The following is a 6,000-nucleotide window of genomic DNA, read 5'->3' on the forward strand; positions in this document are numbered from 1 at the left end:
AGTGCAGTAATTTAGATGATATATTTGAATATAAATATAACACTATATTTGCCATGCACATAGCTAGAATGTTCATGGAATTAATTAGTAAATATTATTTACATCAGTGATATTTTCATCCAGTGTTTATAGCTTTGCTTAAAAAAAGGGGGCTTTGGTTCTGCAAAATATAATCATATTAGGGAAATACAATAAATTTTTCTTGCTTGTTAATTTCTGAGTTTCAGACTATTTACATTTAACATTGTTCGAGTTTTTAAAAACTGCTTAGAATTATTATATGGAATTATTATTTCTCAAAGTAAATTCCTTTAAATGTAAATCTATTTCCTTAAGTACTTAATGACAATTTTCAATTTGCAGAGACTCCCCAACAATAGGAAATAACAAAGTCTTTAAAGCAATTACCTTCCTTAGAAGTAAAACAACAAAAAGTTCACCACCACCACCAGAAATGTCACAAAATAAAGACAGAGATATTTATATCTTATCAATAAAGTTACATCACCAAGAAGCCAGAGCATAAATAAAACAGAAAAGCACACTCATAATTGCCCTCAAAAAAAATTTTGCTGAAGTGTCCAGAATCTCACACTGTATAACACTTTCTATATTAAAATAGTATATCACACCTGCCAAGAGACCAAGGTGAAAGCAGAAGGTCATTGGCGATCTTTGCTGTTGTGTAATTGTTTGCCTAATAGCAAACTTATCAAAGAGTGGATCCTGCAATTGAGACTGCAAGAAGAAGTCTGGCATGGAAGTCTAGCATGTGCACCTGTCACAACAGCAGGTAGAAACACAAGCCCTATCAGAAAAGTAGAAAAGACCAGGCAGAACAGGGCTTGCCACCAAATTGCAATAAAGTCCCAGACTGTCTGCAGCTCAACCAGTACCATTATTATTATTCTTCAGATTCTAAAGCCTTATTTTCAATTCACATAACTATTCTCAAAATTAAATTGAGCCCATTTTGAAGGCCAAATTTCATGAGACACTGCATTCCAAGACAATACTTCACCCTGTATAAATGTGTTCTGTCCTCTGCTTTTCCTTGATCCAATTCCATCAAAGCAGTTCAGTCCTGCAATTCTATTAAGACCATTATTTGTCTTACATTTGACATATCCACTTGGCTTGTGTATTATCTAGCCCGGGGGGGGGGGGGGGACCTTCCCTGAAGGTATTCCTGCCTTCTGTAATAAATCCTTTTAATTTCTCTTTGATATCCAGTCTGATATTTTGTTAATTCTGTGCTCAGAAGATTTTGTGATTTCTGGGGTCATTTTGCCCTTCATGATAAAGCAGTTTGCAATATCTACAGATTTCTAAAAATAAGTTCAGTTTTAGTTACCACCAGGAAGAGTCAGCTATCATGTTTGATTTTGCTTTGTTTTCCATGTTTAAAAATGTATGTATGACTTTACTCTTTCAGCCACAGCAGAATCATCTTTAACTTCTGGTATCTACCTGCCATAATGAGCAGCCCCAGACTGTGGCCAGACCATAACTTAGTCTGCTATCTCTTTCCCAAGTGTGAGCCCAAACTACCCTCTGCAACAGCCCCTATGCTGAATGGTCCTCAAAGTAGGCTTTGGTCACCCTTGGGGTAACATAGACTTTTAAGAGCAAGATCAATGTTTAGATGCTCAGTTTGTGTACCCATTCATAAAACTGATTTACTTGAGATAATCCCTGAGGTCATAGGTGAACTTGTTCCTTTCACAAAATATCTGGGAAATTATTACTCTGGTGCATTTCCCAAGTGACCAAAATGAATAACCAAACAAAGGGACAGAATGTATGGTCTTATAAGCAAGGTATCTTAACAGCTTCCCCTAATCAAACTCACTATTAGATACAGTCCAATAAACTTCTACTTTTATGTGTAATAATTGATCATAATATGTAATAAATGTATACCACTTGACCCATTATATATGAAAAATAATTGCAATAGCAACTCATAGGAGAATAAAAATGTTCACACTTCAGATTTCTTCAGATGATGGGAAATTAAAAAAAATAAATTTATATTGTACTGATTTTTGTTCTAGAGAAGTATGATTACTGAAAGACTTTCAAATATAACAATATATTAAATTAGAATGTATTTCTGTGTAGGAAGTGAAATAGAAATGATTGCTAGAACATGAAGAAATGATGCAGGATTTTGTACTGTTAAAAAAGACGTTCTTAGCAGACTATAAAGGGTAGTCAGTAGCTTCTGAAATGATGTGATTTTGTGGGGAGCAATGGTAATGGGGATTGAACTCAGGGGCTCAACCATTAACTCACATCCCCAGACCTCCTATTTCATATTTTATTTAGAGATAGCATCTCACTGAGTTGCTTAGCACCTCACTTTTTCTGATGCTGGTTTTGAACTCGAAATCCTCCTGCATGGATTCCCAAGCTGCTGGGATTATAGATATGTGCCACCATACCCAGCCAAATGATGTGATTTTTAAAAGTCATTTTAATTGTGTGATATGTATCAGAAAATGAGACAATATTTCATATCACAGCAACTCAAATTTATGTAATGTAAATCTTCACAAAATGTAAGTGCACAGTATTAATTCTGGTGCAGAAGTCACAAACAAAATGTATCATGGGTATCTTGGCAATCTCCTGTCACTCTACTGCTTTTCTGCATGGCATTGTTAGATAACAACTGTGAAAATGGAATAAATATTTAGCTGATTAAATTTTAAAAAAAGTCTTGGGCTGGGGATGTGGCTCAAGTGGTAACACGCTCACCTGGCATGCGCAGGGCGCTGGGTTCGATCCTCAGCACCACATAAAATAAAGGTGTGTCCACCAAAAACTGAAAAATAAATACTAAAAAAATTTTCTCTCTCTCTCTCTCTCTCTCTCTCTCTCTCTCTCTCTCTCTGTCTGTCTCAAAAAAAAAAAAGACGTTCTTGGTGTATTTTCAAAAAGATTATAGTGAGAATCATATTACTATGGATTCATATTCGTTGGATAAATTAAGAAGAGAAATTTAAAAGCTTTATTTTAAGATGTCAATAATTGCCAAATACTAGAAATTATATAATTTGGGACATTTAAATAAATAATGAAAAAAAAATTAAGTGGCAACTTAAAAACGTAGAAGATAGAACTTAATCTGAAGACTATTCTTATTTTAAATCTAGGTATGCATGGAGAGGAAAAGAGAGCAGACAAATAGACAAATGGCAAGCATCCATATCTATAAGGTACCTGGCAGACCATTTCTGACACCTCTTAGAATTTAATGTACTATATAGCCTTTTATTTTAGAAAGATTAAATAATTTTACATTGCATATTTTATGTCAAATTATCCAATATAAAATTTTTAAAATCCATCTTTAGTCAGTTTTCACTTATCATATTCATGTCAGATTCAAAGTAACTCAATTCACTGTTGGCTCAGGCCCCTGTACCTCTGTAGTTTTGACAGCACCCATGTATGTGGGGTACAGTAATAAAAGAATCATGAGCAGGGCCAGGCGCAGTGGAGCACACCTGTAATCCCAGCAGCTTGGGAGGCTGAGGCAGGAGGATCTTGAGTTTAAAGTCGGTCTCAGCAAATTAGTGAGGCCCTAAGTAACTCAGAAAGATCCTGTCTCTAAATAAAATATAAAAAAAGGGCAGGAGATGTGGCTCAGTGGTTGAGCACCCCAGGGTTCAATCCCCAGTAGCAAAAAAAAAAAAAAAAAAAAAAAAGAATCATGAACAGGTCAAAATAATAGGTAAAAACCCAAATAAAATACCAAATTTATAAAGGAGAAATGTGGTTATGAACATTCCACATAAAAAGATCTAAATATATCAAAATAGAATATTTGTTACAGAGCAGGGTTGAATCTGATAGTCTAACTTCCTTTATTTCTGAACATCTCAGCTTAGTTCCTCCTCATGGAATCCTGAACATAACAATCTAAGTAAACTCAGCCATTTCCAAAAAGTTTATTTCTCTTTTCTTCATGCATTCGAGCACATGCATGAGCGTGCTGGTATACACACACACACACACACACACACACACACTTAGATTTTTTTCATTTTAGTTGTCAACAAACCTTTATTTTATTTATTTATATGTGGTGCTGAGAATCAAACCCAGTGCCTCACACATGCTAGGCAGGTGCTCTACCACTGAGCCACAACCCCAGCCCCACATAAACACATTTATATAGATAAATACACAGTTCTTATCCTCTCTCACCCCTTCTCCCTCCTTTCTCCATGGAGGTGATCTGTGATCTGAATAGAGATTGACTTTTATAGAACCCTGGCATCAGGAATAGTGTACTTTTTCCATAAAACTTCTCTCTCCACCCTGGCCTCCACTGAGATGTAATTTGCCTCATCCTGGTCTCAGTATTCCACAGTGGCATCCATTGTTGAAGTCTGCAATCCTGCTCTAGTTTTGATGGTCAGGTCATGCTCACTGAGCCTTTCTCAGCCTATCCATGGACCCCTGAAGCCCAGTTGTTGTCTCTCAACTGCTCTGTACCACATATGTAGGCATTTGTGCACTATTATAGGCTGAATTATGTCCTCTCAAAATTCCCATGTTGAAGTTCATAGTCCAGGACCTCCAAATATGTTATTATTTGGAGACAGAGCCATTAAAGAGAAAATTAAGGCAAAATAAGGTTATCTGAATGTGTTCTAATCCCATATGACTAGCATTCTTAAGAAATTGGGACACCAACAGACACAGAAGAAAAACACAGACAGACATCTATAAGCCAAGAAAAAAGGCCTCAAAAGAAAGCAACCCTGATTACCCCTTGATTTTGGACTTGCCGTCTTCAAAACTAGGCAGAAATAAATTTGTGTTGGGTGTTGTTTAAGCCACCCAATCTGTAGCATATCATTATAGTAACCCTGGAAAACCAATATAGATACTCTCAGTTTCTCCTCTTATAAGGTGGGGCTTGCGGGGATCAGATTGTTGACCTCAAGACCATCAGCCTAGACAACTAGTCACCACCAGTCTACTTCCCAACACCTTGTGAACAGGGACTGCTCTCAGAGGGTTGCATTGACCTTGGATATGCCTGAAAAAAGGAAATTAGAGAGTTGTTCTCCTCTTGGAAAGGCTTGAACAAATTTGATCTTTGGTTTCTGTTACTTTCCTACCCATTCCAACCTGTTTTCACAGTTTTAATCCAGAAAAACAAAATCAGGTCACATTGATCACGGAACTCATAGCCGATGGCTAATTCCATTGCTTTCTCTTCCACTGAATATCTTTCTCCTCCCATTGAACAAGTGAACTTTCTTTCTGAATTGCGGGAAAACATGGAGTTAGAGATAGTCTTCCAAACTATGGTTCAAAGACTGGGTCCTTCGTTCTCAAATATCTTCCCTCAAAGCTTTCCTCCCCATCCCAAATTTACAAAATTATATTTTTAAAGTTCAATTGCCACAAACTTGTATAATTATATCAAAAGGAATTCTATTATAGCCAATAAAAAAAAAGAAACTTCATACAATTCTCTTAAAACCTAAAAAAATTCAAGAATTGGCCTCTTAGAACTTTTTATTCTCTTTGTATTATGGTTTCCATTAAGACAGTGGGCATAGAGAACTACGACTACATTCTGAAGAAAGAAAATAATTCACCTCTTTCATCCATCCATTTATTAAGCCATTTTTTCAACAAATATTCATTGAGGCCCTACCTCTTGCTGGGCACTGCATCTGATACAGGTCTGAACATAGTTAAGTCCTGGCCTATATGAGCCTAATGTCCTAGAGGGACTAGTGTGTGTAGAAACTTAAAGAGTCTGAGTGGGTAAATGATTCAAATTTCTGACAGAGGAAATTGCAAGTGAAAAGTCCTAAGGCTAAAGGGCGCTTGTGTTCAAGGGACACCACTGAGGCCTTTGTGGTTAAAACAAGTGAGCCATCAGAGGATGTGGCTGAAATGAGACCCCGGAAGGCAGGCAGAACACCTAGAACCTAAGAGCATGGGGCTGAATTGACTTCACTGAAT

Source organism: Spermophilus citellus (assembly GCF_964194105.1).
Source record: "Spermophilus citellus genome assembly, chromosome: 1".
NCBI classification, from domain to species: Eukaryota; Metazoa; Chordata; class Mammalia; order Rodentia; family Sciuridae; genus Spermophilus; species Spermophilus citellus.